The sequence below is a fragment of the Odontesthes bonariensis genome, chromosome 21, assembly GCF_027942865.1.
Source record: "Odontesthes bonariensis isolate fOdoBon6 chromosome 21, fOdoBon6.hap1, whole genome shotgun sequence".
NCBI lineage: Eukaryota > Metazoa > Chordata > Actinopteri > Atheriniformes > Atherinopsidae > Odontesthes > Odontesthes bonariensis.
The window spans coordinates 25,399,266-25,417,503 of record NC_134526.1 but is presented as its reverse complement, the minus strand read 5'-3'; positions in this window follow the sequence as shown (position 1 = coordinate 25,417,503).

The window sequence follows — 18,238 nt, the reverse complement described above, 5'->3', positions numbered from 1 at the left end:
ATCCCAGTGGTCATTGGGCGAGAGGCAGGGTACACCCTGGACAGCCAGTCCATCACAGTGCCATACAGAGACGAACCAGACAAACAACCACACACACTCCTAGGGACAATTTTAGAGACACCAGTTGACCTAACATGCATGTTTTTGGACAGTGGAAGGAAGCCAGAGTACCTGGAGAGAACCCACACATACACAGTAAGAACATGCAAACTCCACACAGAAAGGCCCCAGCTGGGAATTGAACCTGGAACCTTCTTGCTGTGAGGTGACGGTGCTAACCACCACACCACCGTGCAGCCCCATCTGCAAGATCTATAATTTAATAAAACACCAAAAAGGTTAACACCGAGGTGGCAGCGACTGACGAACCAACTCAGAGCTGTTCACTTCAGTCACCAGGAGCTGGTTAGAAAATCAAAAAACATGAGCCAGCACCTGAGAAAGAACAACATTTTACGATGGATTCAGAAAAGAAGACTTTGGAAGAGAGAGCTTCTCCTGCACAACCCCGGCAAGAACAGAAGAATTAATCAAGACCATTTTTAAAAGTCTTTGCAAGCAATCGAGCTGTGCAGCAGACTCTGTGCTGCCTTTGATGAAGTTAGGAGAACCAGAAGTTGACAACATCCTTGTCTCCCAGGAGACAAGGATGTTTCCCTCGGGGGAAACATCCTTGAAAAACACACCCCCTGAAACCCCCCTGAAACCCCAACAAGAAACCTGGCATCACCAAAAGGTTGTTTTTTGTAAAGAACCAGAATCACCAGAAGAAACATTCAAACCAGCTGTGCAGCTGCTTACTGACAGAATAATTCTTCATATGTATGAATTGGACTAATTTGGAATTTAGTTAATTGGATTTGATTGGATTGTGATTGTACTAAAATGAACTGAAATTCGAATGATGGCGCCGGTGAGGTTGGCTGCCGTTGTACCTGCTCCCAACGTTTGTTTATATCTAGTCGTTTTTTATGTGATTCTTAATTTGTTCAGTGCTCCTGTTCTAGGTCGTAACACACACGACAGACAGACCCTACTTCATTTAGGAACACAGTACCCAAACTGTGCTCCTATCAACCTAAAACCGGACCCGACATGGCCCGGCGACATTCAACGGGTCGCCTACGACAACAACAACAACAACAATGGATACACAGACTCTAACTGGTGCCTATTAAAGTGCCTTGAGATGACATTTGTTGTAATTTGGTGCCACATGAATAAAATCTAATTGAATTGGAGGACTTTGTACCTGAGGAGCAGGAACAAAATTCAAAAGAAACACAACTCAGTTGTGCTGAATCATCATTATCAGCAAGTCCTTGAATGAACCAGCTTAATTTTTGGTCATAACAGTACAAATGACCTGTTTCTGGGAAGCTCTCGGTAAGCCCCTCATCCATTTGTTAATACGGGGTTTCACAGCTAAAATCAGTCTGAATCATAAGAAGTGTCCACTGGGGAGCTTCAGCTCTGTAAGACAGTAAGGCAGCAACATCTGCCAACTTCACTTACTTTGCTTATTTCCATAAAGGGTCTGCCGACCTTATTATTATTATTATCTACTGATTCAGTCTCTACCGCCTCACCGTCTTCATCACAAAACACCGGAGGCTTGTGGAGTTCAGTGATGAGATCAATGAAGACGATCTACCAGGACACACCCTGCTCCTCCTGGATTCCCAGCCGGTCACTTCTCTAAAGGTCAACAGTGAGTTCAGAGTTTGACCCTCATGGAGTTCCATGCTCCCCTGGGGGGTCCTCCTCTTCCTCGCGCCTGAGGGAATCTTTGATGAAGTTGTCTCTGGATACCTTTAGGAGTTATTGAGGAGCAGACATTGATCCAGGAACTTGAAATCAGGAGCAAATATGGAAGATTAGGGTCATCGGATTTTCTGCCCCAGTAGCCTTGGTGGGTGTGTTCATGAACACAGCTGTAAGTACAAACAAAGAGGCAGAGGTCAAATTCTTCAGCAATGCTGTCATAAATAGGGTTGTCAGAGAAAATAGACTCTGAGATACTTATCAATAAAGACCAATTAGATATCTGTTTCAACAATATCGATACCGTCAGAGCCGTCTTTGCCTCCTGCAGGAGACACGACTTAAAACAACTCCCCTGACGAGCTGTGTGTTTAAAACACTGAACTGGCTGCTGTCCCAGCACAGAACTGACATCATTTTTATTGTTCTGAAAGCTTCCGACCATTTCGTCCTTAGCATGACAGTATTGTAGATACAGGCACACCAGAGACACATTTTAATCATCATCACATATCTTATAAAACCCAGGAAGGGGCAGGAATCTACCTGCGTCTGCTCAGTACTGTCCAGTACTTTCACCGAGCTGTGGAGCATTCTTCTTTTTACCGTCAGCTCCGGAGCAGGCCCCGGCACAGAGTCAGCCTTCTTTAACAGTTTATCTGAGTCTCTGGCTCTGATGCTGCTGCCCCAACAGATGGCTGCACAGCAGACTGCACTCTCCACCTCAGACATGTAGAAAATATTCAACATCCTGGTGCAGATATCGAAAAACCCAAAGTTTCCAGAAGAAATACAGTCTGCTCTGTTCCATCTTGTAGACAGCCTCAGGGTTGCTTTTCCAGTCCAGTCTGTTTTCTAGGTGAACTCTCAGGTATCTGTATTCCCACACCTCCTCCATCTCTTCACCTTGAACAGACACAGTGTTTAGTTTACTCCTGGGGCAGTGGCGGCTCCTGACATTTTTTTAAGGTAATTTCCAGTCTGTGAAAGCTGCATCAGAGTGTGCTGTGCGAAGCTCAACCGATTGCACTGATGCAAACCTGTTATGTTCCCACGCAGGAAATAAAATGTCCAATCATCCAGAAACTCCTTGTCTTCTTTAAATAAACACAACGCAGAGTCGAGGGGTTATTTGGTCTGCCAAATAACCAAAGTGACTCTGCAATTTCCCCCTGTTATGTCCAAAAGTACCATAAAAGTCCATAAGACTGAGGCATATTTGTCTAGGTAGCATAATTTATTGTAATAATTTTGAATAATGTTTTGTTAGTTTTTGCATAATTTGCCAATCAGTTAATATTACACCTTAACCATTATTTATTTATTTTCCTCATGTTGTTCCAGGATTCTATGAAATAAGTAAACACATAAGCTCTTAATAATAAGATTCATTCAATTTTCCTTCTAAATAATGTAATTAAAATGACAGCATATAAATCCAAGTCAAGTGTTTATTGAAGTTTTGGAAAATATGACTTAGAAAATCATAACCAATTGTCAAACATGGTTAAGTGCAGCTTACTTATGTGAGATTTCTCTCTTTTTTAAATATAATACTGCACCATTAACAATGAATGTGTCATTATACATTCTGCTATTATTGTCAACATTATATAAAAGATTTAAATCATTACAAGTCAATGACTGAGCACAAAAGGGTAAGTTATTTAACTACATCAAGTACTACCTGGAAAAATAGCAGGGTTGGTGGAGCCCTGGGTTTCATCTTTGCCTCGCAAGGCTAGCTCGAAAATGCCGCAAAATTCTTCCAAACTTCCTTCTCCGCATTAGTACGACGACTAAATGGTACTTCTTTCAGAAACACTATCTTATTGTTGCACTCGACACTCGCCATCTTCTTCGTAGAATTTATTTTTTTTTCTTTATTGAAAACCACAATGTTACAACAACAACGTAGAACGTTCATGGTCCCGCGCAACAGACATATGACGAAAGCACGTTGTGCGTCGTTTGTGCGAGCACATAAACCCTAATAGAAAATGTATTGGGAGCAGGATTTTTGAAAAAAACTGACGTACCATTCATGTCAATGGGAGCTTCCTGGTGCAAATTCGACCCTGACGGAAGTCGCCCCAAATGGGCGTGGCACAGTAGATCAGTCCCGCCTTAGCAACTAGATTAAAAAAAAACAAAAAAACAAAAAACTCCGTGTTTGGTAGTGCGTCACACAAATCGCCCACAAAGCAGGTTCAACAAACTCTGAGTCTAATGGCGCTTTTCCACTACCTCTACACGGCTCTACACGGCTCGCAAAGGCTCGGTTTGGTTGTGTTTCCATTACACTTCGTGCCTCCTCGACGTGTGCGGGGTCGTCGTAACACGGCTGCGCGTGTTGCTGCTCACCCTGCGGCTTTTTGTCGCACAGAAGGCAAAAGAAGAGAGCCAGAGAAGTCTCCTGGCCGCCAATCAAAACAGTATAGAAAAGTACCGGAGAGTTTTTTTACGAGCTTCAAAAAGACGACGTTTGGAGGTAAGCTAACGGTTGCTAACGCTAGCTTTTATTATCCGCCTTATGACGCTTCCAGTGACGACACTAATCGCCCAATCAGTGGAAGGCAGTCAGCTGACGTCACGTTTTATAACGCTTCAGCCCATTTAAAACCAGGGTTGAGGTAATACGAAAAATCTTGCCGCTTGCAGGTATGGCGTGCTTGTGGAAACACGCAATAGCGCAGAGCCGAGCCGAAGCGAGCTGGTGGAAAAGCGCCATAATCCTGAACTCTGAGTTGATCTACTCTGAGATAGAAAACTCTGAGTTTCCGGTTCCAGAAACGCTGATTTGAGTTAATTTAGTCAACTCTGAGTAGTTTCACCTTGAGTTAAGCGCTTGCACCACAACTATAAAAAGCCAGCATCAAATGGAGCACCGATTCAACGAGTCACCATGGCAACGGGGAAGAGGAGTGGCTACGTTTTTCACCAACCTCGAATTGGAAATCTTAATGCGCTCATACGGCAAGTTTCAACACGTTTTTAGAAAGAAATGCAACACCGCTGCAGCTGCAAAAGAGAGGGAGACGGCGCGGGAGAACATTGCTGCTCGGGTCAATGCGCAAGTTTAAATGTAGTCTCTTGCAATCACAATAATATTACAGGGGAAAACTGCTTGAATTCTAGCTTATTCATTTATTTCATTTAGGTGCATTCCCACAGGGGAGAAGCGCACTTGGCATCAGTTTAAGATGAAATATAAAAACATTGGGCCTCATGCAACAACCGTTCGTACGCACAGATTTGTTCTTAAGTCTTGCATCGGTGCGCCGGCGCGTCTGGCAGCAAGTCTAGTAGCTCCGTGTCTATTGTCTGTTTTTTTTTGTCTTTTTCGTTTTTTTCTTAATTCTTTCTTCACCTTCTGAACACCTGCAAGGTGTCTACATTTATATCCTAAGGATATTAGGGGTGTGACGATACACTCATCTCACGAGACGATACGATACACGATATTGGGTTCACGAGATCGATACGATACGATATTTTAAGAAAACTAAAATGACAAATTATGACTGGATAACAGACTTTTATTTAACTGAGTTGCACATGCATTTATAACTCTTAACAACATGCATGATGTAAGCATGAACTTTGAAACTTCTTCCACTACAAATTGAAATAAAAATAAAAATGTATAAAAGTTAAAATAAAATAAATAAAATAAAATATTTCTCCTTTTTTCAAGTGCAAACAATATCATATGCAAAACAAAAAGTTATTCTCTGTCAATACAGAGTGCAAATAGTGCAAACAGAGCCTGACCAAGTATGTCACTGACTGACAATTTGCAGCAACTACACAGCCATGTTCTTTTTTAAGAATATTAGCATGTCCACATTCTCTGGCTGGATAACAGACTATTATTTAAATGAGTTGCACATGCATGTATAACTTAACAACATTTGTAGTGTAGGCCTAATCAAAGATTTTCTTAGTTTTCACCGTCTCTGGTGTAATGAAAATAAATAAATAAGTGATCAAGCAAAAAATAAAAAATAAAAAATCACGATACAGATTTTTGAAGCGACGAGAAATATCGCGGAGTTTAATATCGCGAGATCTCGTGCCACGAGATCTCGTCACACCCCTAATGGATATGGATAAGTTTGGAAGACGTCCCGACAACGGGAAACTTATTTACTCAAGGAATCAGCTGATCGCTCTATGAACATGGTTGAACAACAACATCCCTAGTGCCGAAGTGGATTTACCCGGATTCAGTACAGTAAGATTGAACCGTGATACAAAACTCGCCGGAAAGAAGAGGGGAGGAGGACTGTTGGTTTATGTCAACAACAGATGGTGTAACCCTGGACATGTGACGGTGAAGGAGACTTTTTGCAGTAAGGACTTGGAACTACTCGCGGTGAGTTTACGCCCATTCTACTTGCCAAGAGAATTCACTCACGCCATTGTTCTCTGTGTGTACATACCACCGCGAGCCCACCCAGACACTGCGTGTGACGTCATCCACACAACAGTGGCAAGGCTCCAGACACAACACACAGACGCCTTTTTTGCAATATCTGGCGATTTTAACCACGTTACACTCAACTCCACCTTGACATCTTTCTATCAGCCTGTGGACTGCAGTACAAGGAAAAACAGGACAATTGATCTACTCTACAACAATGTAAGAGATGCATACAATTCCACCCCCCTCCCACCACTGGGAAACTCTGATCACAACCTAATACACCTACAGCCTGTGTACAAGCCAAGAGTACAATGTCTCCCTGTCACAACACGCACTGTAAGGATGTGGACTCCAGAGGCAGAAGAGGCTCTGAGAGACTGTTTTGAGTCCACTGACTGGAGTGTACTACAGGAAAGCAAAAACCTGGAGGAGATCACTGATTGTACAGCTGACTACCTCAACTTCTGCATGGATGTCGCAGTTCCCACCAAGACCGTGCGCTGCTTCCCAAAACACAAACCCTGGGTGACTGGCAGTGTGAAACAACTCCTGAAAAGGAAGAAGGCGGCCTTTGGGAAGGGTAACATGGAGGAGCTGAGGAACGTGCAGAGGGAGCTGAAGAGTGCACTGAGGGCTGCTAAGGAGGCGTATGGAAGGAAAGTGGAGAAGAAAATGGAAAGCAACACAAGGGAGCTGTGGAAGGGCATCAAGACCGTGACAGGATTCTGTGTCAAGAGTGGAGGGGCTGAAGGCAACCAGGACAGAGCAGATGAACTTAGGCTACGGCTACACGAAAACGTTTTTCACTGTAAACGATACTTTTTCTTATCGTTTGGCTGTCGCGGCCACACGGAGCCGGCGTTCCCACCACCCCAAAACGATAGTTTTTGAGAACGGGTTCCAGAGTGGGAAGATCTGAGAACAGCCTCGAACATACGTCAGTGACCAGAACAAAAAGCAGCTTCCATTCAAAATCCGGAAGAAGAAGACAACACAGCAAGGACAGACAGCGATCATCATGGACCCCACAACATTGATAGCAGCACTGCTGCAGACACTGCTAACTAGAGTTGTTGAAGGAACAACGTGAGCTTCGCGCTGGTAGAAGTAGGGGCGTACACGCATGCGCATTGCTTCTTCTATTGTTCTGGTGTAACCGGTGGGGGTGGCTTACAGCGCACCTAGAGGTGTTTCGTGTGTACTGCATCGTTTTCATCGTTTTCATCGTTTCCATGAGGACACAGAAGCTTCCCCGTGTGGTCGCAATAATTTTCGTACCCGTTTTCAAAAAAAACCTTGTTTCGTTTTCGTGTAGCCATAGCCTTAATGTATTTTACAACTGGTGGGGAATTGAACGACCCATCTGCCTCTGATGACTGTGCTGCTGGCTCCACACCTCCTCCCTTAAGGCTGAGTTATACTTTTTTTAACTGCCCTTGCGCTTGGGTCTTGCTCTTGTGTTAATGAGACGTTTATGCTTCATTTAGCTTTGCTGGCGCTTGCGTGTGCTGCGTGGCGATTCACCGCCAGGACAGTAGGTGGAGTAGCGGGTTTTTTCAATGACAAACCTACTACAATGAAAAGAAATTCACTGCCAGGAGCTCTTTGGCAAGTCTCTCTTCGAGTGGATTCATCATAGACATAATATATCATATATATATTATGTCTATGGGATTCATGCTTCTTCTTCTTCGCTTTCTACCTTGGCGTTTGAAAACAGCGGTCTTTTATTAGGGGATGAAACCGGAAGATCAACACGCCGCCGGATGTGATGTAAATAGTGGCTTGGCACCTGAAATGCCCAATTCTTGCTCTTTGTATATTTATTTATTAGTCTGTCATTCTGTCTTGTCTGCATATGTACGTCTTGTGTGTTTTCTGTATGTGCTGTTTGTGCTATACTGTATGTTGCTTCCAAGTACAAGACAAATTCCCTTTGGGGCAATAAAGGTTTATCTTATCTTGTTTTTTTTTTTTTTAATTGAACGTTTATTACAAATATTTTCATAGAATGAATAACTGTATATCTGTACATGTGCAGATAGGGCTGGGAGATAAAACGATAACGATAGCTATCGATGAATAACTTTTCCTCGATAGAGATATGAAACATGGTCGATATACTTTTCCATAGATTCCATTCGTCCATCTTTTGACAGACAACACGAACAGCCAATGAGAACGAGAGTTGCACCGCGCTGAACCAATCACGTGGCTGGAATAGGGCCATGCTAGCAGCTAGCCGGCTGGACTAGATAGTGGCTTGTGCTCGCGTCCAGAGTGGCTACTCTATAGCTCTGCTCGGGTCTGGCGTCTTGCGTGAAGTTTAGAAAATTGAGGTGACACACGCAAGCACGCAAGGGGGGGCTTCCAACCGCGCAAGGGTTTGCGTTTTGTCTTGCGTTGTGTCTTGCGTTACCGACTATAAACCAAGCTTTACTGAGCCCCCCACCATCCACCGCTGAAGGCACCATGACAACCACACCACCCAAGGTATGTGCAGCTCACACTGCCCACCCTCCCTCCCCCCCTTACTGACAATCAACTGCCAGCACACACACTGGACTTCCCTCCCCCACCTACCTCCTCTGAAGTAACCCCCACTAGCTGCCCCCCACCACTTGAGGACTGTGCAGCACTCAGTAGCGAAGCCAGCAGTTTGCCAGACCTGGACAGCTTCTTCACGGCAAATTTCGATGTGTGCCCCAGGACGTCGCTTGGAAATATAAAACGTTGGGTTCAGTGCAGTTTTTATTGCGAGTAGATGTACGAAGTGCGTGTGTTGTCCTCAGCACCAGCAGCTCACACCACCGGGGCAGAGGAAGCAGAAAGACCTGCGGTCGGACAGGAATCCACCTGGCGGAGAGCGAACACACTCTCCGCCCGGTGGAGAGTGGAAATCAGCCGGCAGAGCGATCATGTCCACGTCGGGGCTCTTGATGATCGCTCTGCCAGCTGATTTCAGGGCAACCATCCCGCGGTGTGTCCGCTCTCCGCCAGGTGGATTCCCCCTGAGTGTCCGCACTGCAGGGAGCTGAACACGGCGGGATGGCTCCGGCTGATTTCACCAGAGAGGAGGCAGGCGGACAGGGAGGCACAGACACAAGTTCCGACCGCAGGTCTCTCTGCTTCCTCTGTCCCCGCAACATTTGAAACTTTTCAGGTGAGAAAGTAGTCGTTTAGATCCCCAACGTGTTGAAAACCTGACAAAATACCGGCTGTTTACCATTTTGTTCCGACGAATTCGGCGCTGCTAAAGCTAACCGCAGTGAGCAACGCACTTCCAGTTATTTTGACAAAATAAAATACCCGTTGCCTTTTATCATAGGGAAAGCCATTACGTGCTGTTGTTTTGAAAACAGGAAGTGAACCTACCCTCGTTGTAGCTAGCTTGAAACTGCGGTTTTGACAGGAAATGCCGGGTTGCCACCGTCCTGCAGTGCTTCTGTCTCGGCTTGTATGGTGTCGCGGGGCAACTGATTTGTCACTCACAAAACAAGTTGAATTGTTGCTAGATTCAGCCAGATTGAGCCCGAAAGTCGCTAGATTATTTTTTTTTGTCGCCAGAGATGGCCAAAAGTCGCTAAATCTAGCTAAATTGACAACACTGAGGCAGCCAGGAAAAACCATGGCACTTGTGACGTCACACGGAAGCCCCGCCCCCAGTCTGGAATTCCAGGAAGGTTTCCTAGCAGCAAATTCAAAATCGCAAATTTCATGCGTTTATGAAATGTTTTGGTGTAGAGTCCAATGATCATTATTGTTCCTCTGTGTATGTATTATCATTATGTATTGGGTGTAGTGTCAGCTTTCTGTAGGCCTTTAAGTACACTTTTAAGGTATCTGCACTTAAATTACTTATTTTTCTGCCTACTTCTGACTTCTACTCATTACATTTTCACACAAGTATCTGTACTTTCTATTCCTTACATTTTCAAAACAAACAGCCTCGTTACTCTTGGCTTCAGTTTTTTTTAGTTTTTTTTTTAACTCTTGGCTTCAGTTTAATGTTTATGTATTTCACGTTATGTGCGCCATCCAATACAGATCAGTGGCGCCATCCACACCTAGTGAGAACGAGTGTAATTGGATGAATCACAAACACTCATCGGTTAGGCTATTCGTCAAATTTGTGCTGACACACAAGGAAATCGTCATTCGTCAGAAGCAAGCAGGTGTTCTACATAATCTTAGTGTGTTTGCAAAATTGTTGCACTCTCCTACTCCGTGCCATTTTCAGACCGTTTTAGGTGCTCTGTATGTAGTGATAAAGAGCTAATTTTCATTTCAGTTTTTGTCTTGTCTTCAGCAATGACAAAGGGGGGAACGTGCGTGTGTATATCTTTTTTCTTTGAATTTTTCAGGCAGTAAGACCTTTTTTTTGTTTTTTTGATGGGACGGACATGAATACCTCACGTGTAATTGAATTCCAATAAAGTTTGAGAAAGAACATGCTCCTTGAGTGACTTTGTCTTTGACAGTAATGGTTTTATGATTGTTGTCTTGGGCCACATGTAGAACTAATCAGTTTTCAAATTAAGCTTTCAATTCATATAGTGGCATCTACCTTTTTGTGTGTGTTTTTTGTTTTTTTTTTAATTTTATTTAAAGGTTACTTTATACTTTTATACTTTAAGTAGGTTTTGGAGCACATACTTTTTCACTTTTACTTGAGTAAAGAGGTCAAGTTGATACTTCAACTTTTACCAGAGTGTTTTTTAACTGCAATATCTATACTTCTACTTAAGTAACAAATGTGTGTACTTTTGACACCACTGGTTGTTGATGTAAACCAACAGTCCTCCTCCCCTCTTCTTTCCGGCGAGTTTCGTATCACGGTCCAATCTTACTGTACTGAATCCGGGTAAATCCACTTCGGCACTAGGGATGTTGTTGTTCAACCATGTTCGTAGAGCGATCAGCTGATTCCTTGAGTAAATAAGTTTCCCGTTGTCGGGACGTCTTCCAAACTTATCCATATCTATAGGATATAAATGTAGACACCTTGCAGGTGTTCAGAAGGTGAAGAAAGAATTAAGAAAAAAACGAAAAAGACGAAAATAGGGGCGATTTGTGCGACGCACTACCAAAGACGGAGGTTTTTTTTTTGTTTGTTTGTTTTTAATCTAGTTGCTAAGGCGGGACTGATCTACTGTAGGCAAACTGGTTGTATATGTCAATAGCCGCTTTCGGACAGACCGTTCTAAGAAAGTAGTTATCAGAACTACCCTCCTCGAATTTCGTTCTGATAACTATCCTTCCCCAGCGGAACTGTTTCAGTCTGCATTCGCACATGAGTCGGGACCTGATAGGGACTGATGCGCCGCACGCAGCCGTCTGCTTCAGTGACGTGTTAGCCGTTAGCCGTTTAGCACTACATTCAAACACAAAACAAAACGGTAAAAGTAAGGAGAGTAGAAAAAACACCACCAAGAAGCTAATATGGAGAGCGGGGAGGCCACTGTGTTCATGGTCTGCATGATGGTGATATTAATCATGGACAATCACATCAGGCGTCTAATATCGAGGCTGGAAAAGCTCACAGAGAGAGTCAGGAGACGATACTTTTTTATTTCATGAAGGAAGAAAGGAGAGCAGAGCGCTGCAGACAAATGAGACCAGTGTAAGTTTAACTTATTAAACACCCGCCGGTTGTGTCTGTGTCTATGAGGAAACATTTCAGCCGTGATAGCATGACATGGGGCGTAGCTACCGACCACCACACACCTCCTTCAGATCGTTCTATAGAACGATAAAAAGACCCGACCTCGGAGAAGGAGCTAAATAGTTATAGGAACTAAGGGAGAAAGCCCCGAGTTCCTGTATGTCCGAACACGGGAGAAAACGGCCCCGCGGATTAAAAGGTTATTAGAACTACCAAAGGTTCCTACAGTCCGAAAGCGGCTATTGTCCAATCAGATTAAGGTCGCGTCTGGTGTTGCCACGCCCATTTGGGGCGATTTCTGTCAGGGTCGAATTTGCACCAGGAAGCTCCCATTGACATGAATGGTACGTCAGTTTTTTTCAAAAATCCTGCTCCCAATACATTTTCTATTAGGGTTTATGTGCTCGCACAAACGACGCACAACGTGCTTTCGTCATATGTCTGTTGCGCGGGACCATGAACGTTCTACGTTGTTGTTGTAACATTGTGGTTTTCAATAAAGAAAAAAAAAAAAATTCTACGAAGAAGATGGCGAGTGTCGAGTGCAACAATACGGTAGTGTTTCTGAAAGAAGTACCCTTTAGTCGTCGTACTAATGCGGAGAAGGAAGTTTGGAAGAATTTTGTGGGATTTTCGAGCTAGCCTTGCGAGGCAAAGATGAAACCCAGGGCTCCACCAACCCTGGTATTTTTCCAGGTAGTATTTGATGTAGCTAAATAACTTACCCTTTTGTGCTCAGTCATTGACTTGTAATGATTTAAATCTTTTATATAATGTTGACAATAATAGCAGAATGTATAATGACACATTCATTGTTAATGGTGCAGTATTATATTTAAAAAAGAGAGAAATCTCACATAAGTAAGCTGCACTTAACCATGTTTGACAATTGGTTATGATTTTCTAAGTCATATTTTCCAAAACTTCAATAAACACTTGACTTGGATTTATATGCTGTCATTTTAATTACATTCTTTAGAAGGAAAATTGAATGAATCTTATTATTAAGAGCTTATGTGTTTACTTATTTCATAGAATCCTGGAACAATATGAGGAAAATAAATAAATAATGGTTAAGGTGTAATATTAACTGATTGGCAAATTATGCAAAAAATAACAAAAAAATATTCAAAATTATTACAATAAATTATGCTACCTAGACAAATATACCTCAGTCTTATGGACTTTTATGGTACTTATGGACATAACGGGGGGAAATTGCAGAGTCACTTTGGTTATTTGGCAGACCAAATAACCCCTCGACTCTGCGTTGTGTTTATTTAAGGAAGACAAGGAGTTTCTGGACGATTGGACATTTTATTTCCTGCGTGGGAACACCTGGACAACAGACTGGACTGGAAAAGCAACCCTGAGGCTGTCTACAAGATGGGACAGAGCAGACTGTATTTCTTCTGGAAACTTTGGGTTTTTCGATATCTGCACCAGGATGTTGAATATTTTCTACATGTCTGAGGTGGAGAGTGCAGTCTGCTGTGCAGCCATCTGTTGGGGCAGCAGCATCAGAGCCAGAGACTCTGAGAAACTGTTAAAGAAGGCTGGCTCTGTGCCGGGGCCTGCTCCGGAGCTGACGGTAAAAAGAAGAATGCTCCACAGCTCGGTGAACGTACTGGACAGTACTGAGCAGACGCAGGTAGATTCCTGCCCCTTCCTGGGTTTTATAAGATATGTGATGATGATTAAAATGTGTCTCTGGTGTGCCTGTATCTACAATACTGTCATGCTAAGGACGAAATGGTCGGAAGCTTTCAGAACAATAAAAATGATGTCAGTTCTGTGCTGGGACAGCAGTCAGTTCAGTGTTTTAAACACACAGCTCGTCAGGGGAGTTGTTTTAAGTCGTGTCTCCTGCAGGAGGCAAAGACGGCTCTGACGGTATCGATATTGTTGAAACAGATATCTAATTGGTCTTTATTGATAAGTATCTCAGAGTCTATTTTCTCTGACAACCCTATTTATGACAGCATTGCTGAAGAATTTGACCTCTGCCTCTTTGTTTGTACTTACAGCTGTGTTCATGAACACACCCACCAAGGCTACTGGGGCAGAAAATCCGATGACCCTAATCTTCCATATTTGCTCCTGACTTCAAGTTCCTGGATCAATGTCTGCTCCTCAATAACTCCTAAAGGTATCCAGAGACAACTTCATCAAAGATTCCCTCAGGCGCGAGGAAGAGGAGGACCCCCCCAGGGGAGCATGGAACTCCATGAGGGTCAAACTCTGAACTCACTGTTGACCTTTGGAGAAGTGACCGGCTGGGAATCCAGGAGGAGCAGGGTGTGTCCTGGTAGATCGTCTTCATTGATCTCATCACTGAACTCCACAAGCCTCCGGTGTTTTGTGATGAAGACGGTGAGGCGGTAGAGACTGAATCAGTAGATAATAATAATAATAAGGTCGGCAGACCCTTTATGGAAATAATTAAAGTAAGTGAAGTTGGCAGATGTCACTGCCTTACTGTCTTACTGATTCAGCACAACTGAGTTGTGTTTCTTTTGAATTTTGTTCCTGTTCCTCAGGTACAAAGTCCTCCAATTCAATCAGATTTTATTCATGTGGCACCAAATCACAACAAATGTCATCTCAAGGCACTTTAATAGGCACCAGTTAGAATCCAGTTCATTGTAGTGCAATCACAATCCAATCAAATCCAATTAATTAAATTCCAAATTAGTCCAATTCATACATACAAAGTATTCTGGCCCTGAGTTCGTCGAGCTTGTTTTCCAGTGACTGAACATTGGCGAGGAGAATGCTGGGCAGAGGCGAATGGTGTGCTCTGCGTCTCAGTCTGTTCATAACGCCGGCTCGTTTCCCTCGGGGCCTCCTCCATGACCAGCGGTCTGTGTATCCATTGTTGTTGTTGTTGTTGTCGTGGGCGACCCGTTGAATGTCACCGGGCCATGTCGGGTCCGGTTTTAGGTTGATAGGAGCACAGTTTGGGTACTGTGTTCCTAAATGAAGTAGGGTCTGTCTGTCGTGTGTGTTACGACCTAGAACAGGAGCACTGAACAAATTAAGAATCACATAAAAAACGACTAGATATAAACAAACGTTGGGTACAACGGCAGCCAACCTCACCGGCGCCATCGTTCGAATTTCATTCGAATTTCAGTTCATTTTAGTACAATCACAATCCAATCAAATCCAATTAATTAAATTCCAAATTAGTCAAATTCAAACATATGAAGAATTATTCTGTCAATAAGTAGCTGCACAGCTGGTTTGAATGTTTCTTCTGGTGATTCTGGTTCTTTACAAAAAACAACCTTTTGGTGATGCCAGGTTTCTTGTTGGGGTTTCAGGAGGTGTTTTTTTTTTTTTTAAATGGGAGAAAAGGATGTTGTCAACTTCTGGTTCTCCTAACTTCATCAAAGGCAGCACAGAGTCTGCTGCACAGCTCGATTGCTTGCAAAGACTTTTAAAAATGGTCTTGATTAATTCTTCTGTTCTTGCCGGGGTTGTGCAGGAGAAGCTCTCTCTTCCAAAGTCTTCTTTTCTGAATCCATCGTAAAATGTTGTTCTTTCTCAGGTGCTGGCTCATGTTTTTTGATTTTCTAACCAGCTCCTGGTGACTGAAGTGAACAGCTCTGAGTTGGTTCATCAGTCGCTGCCACCTCGGTGTTATAACCTCCATGGTCCTTTCCAGAGGAGGAGGAACGCTGGATGTCTTGTTTATATTCAAGATGAGGTGATTGTTCCCACACCAGGCCACAAAGTAGTCGACCAGTTCCCTGTGCTCAGCCTCTTGTCCATCACTATTAAACTCAACAAGGTCTGAGGGGTACAAAGTGAAGACAAATGGTGAGAGTGCAGTGCCCTGTGGGGCTCCAGCGCTGCTGACAACCTTCTCAGACACACAACCCTTCAATCTCACAAACAAAAGTCTTTATGTTAGGCACCAAACTATTCAGGCGGTTGTGAAGGCATCCACATACATTTTCTGCAGCTTCATCCATAACAGCACAGATTAAACTGTATTAAAAGCACTGGGAAAATGTACAAAAGACCATGATCTTTACCACGATCCCTGCTTCTTTCAGATGAGTGGAGGCCTGCTTAAGTAGGTAGAGGATGGTCTTCAAAAGTGATCCCAGGATGAAAAGTAAACTGTAATGATTCCTGAAAGGTGTTCAACTTCCCAATCCAGGACTTTGAAAATGTGGGATGTTAGGTTAACTGGTCTGTAGTCACTGAGGGTTTGTTGATTTTGTAAATTGTCTGTTTTATGACTAAATCATTTATTTGGCAGTTATGCAGCCAACATGAAAACACAACATGAAGGTGTTGCATTAAAGTGGATTTAAATGGCATTTCTTCTTTTGACTATGAGTTTAAATGCTGCAAAAAAAACAAAAACTAAACCTCTTAATGTGTCATTTCCCCCTCCGTGGTATTGAAAACAGTATCAATATTTAACTCTACTATCATGTAAACCTTATTCTCAACATATCCAGAGAACACAGAAATGATAAATGTTGAATGTAAACAGATGAAGGATTGAAACATGGTCAAAATACCCAATATGAATGGCCAAAATTTTGTTTTTGGTCATCAATAACATAATAGCTACATATTGATCAGTAAAACAACACTGACAAGAAGTAGGCCTATGTTCTTATTGGGCTATTGTAACCTCCTGCTTTCTTTACTAAATCACACTTAAGGAAAAATATATATATATTAAAAAAAAACAGATTTGTGATAACTAATTAACTAACGGCTCATTTAATACCTTCTGTGTGGTCACACATTCACAAATTATAAGATTTACCTCTTTCTCAACCTAGTAACAGGCAACATTTGGAAAAAATAAATACATTACAGAATACAAATGTTTAAAAGGGCTCTTGCAGTATTTCAGCCGAAATAATAATCCATAAACTCACTAAACAAGCGGCCATTAGATACTCTGGCATTCCAGTTGTACTTTGAACGTAACCAAACGATTAGCAGCATATTTATATAAAATATAAATACAACTGTTTTTAATCCTTATTTATTACCCTCAACAGTTGCTGGCGCATTTTGTGGGCGTGGTTAAATTTCGCGCCCTTTTTTTTTGTGGTGACATAGACTAATAAATTCTGTTTTCCTTGGACACAAACATTCGAGTTCGTGAGAGACAGACGTTTATTTTTCCCAAAGCACAACTAGTAAAAGTTTATTAACCGTAACTACTTTCAACAATCACCATGAATAGAACAACCAGTTCACAGATAGAAATCGCCAACACAGTTCGATCATTGATTGAGTCACTTCTCAGCAAATTGACACACAACAGAATGGTATGTTTGTCAAGAGGCAATACTGACAAATACACCAGAGAGTTTCTGGCAGAAACTTTAAATACCATGATAGATCTTATTGTAGATTCTATTAGAAATAAATCACAAAATCAAAATTTTACTTCTGCAGATGTGGAGGCCACTGTTGGTGACACGGTGCCCAAAACCTTTGCAGAGGTTCTGGGTGTATCACAGGAAGTCTCCTGTGAAAGCTCAGAAAAATTTAACAATTTACTGATCAAAGAGCTGATGGAGAGATTAAATTTACAGATCATAGAGGTGGCCCTTTCCTCTGGAAAGGACCAAGGAGATCTTAAAAATTGTGGACATAGTAAATCTGGCTCCTGCAGAGATTTAGCATTGCAAGCATCACTAATGAAAGATCTCATCTGCAGGATTTATAATTTTAAAAACACCGAAAAGGTTAACACTGAAGTTTACTGCAAGTTTAGTACCAGCAGCACAGTCCCCACCCATCCCAGAGGTAAACAAACCTGTAATAATAACTCCAGTGGCTACCACTGGATCACAAGACAGTTGTAAAATCACCAAATCACCAGAGGAAACATTGAAACCAGCTTTACAACTACTTATCTATAGAATCATGGTAAAGATGGTTGGGCACCCAGAGATCAGCTGCTGGCCTCCAGAAGTTTTTGATGTCGCATGTGACCGGATGTTCGGTAAGCTTTGGGCTGAAGTTGAGGGAGATATTCTAAATATCGACAAAGTCCAAATTCCAAACCTGGACAGGGCCATTTTCAAGGACCTATGTGAAAAGTGCCACAGTACAGACACTGTGCCGATTATCATGAGTTTTGATGCACCCCTGTTTGACCAAATAATGGACCAAATACGTAAATGCTCTTATGAAGAAATCTTACATCACAGAGATGTTTGTCTTGTGCTTTGGAGCACCTCCATCGTGCCCTGGATGATGTAGATATTGTGATGAAATCCAACCTCCGGAGAGAAGAAGAAGCCAATTCTGGATTTCTTTCTTTCTCCAATTGGATGTTACTTGCATTGCTACCATCAATCACAACATTCCCATCCAACAAAGAAACAGTT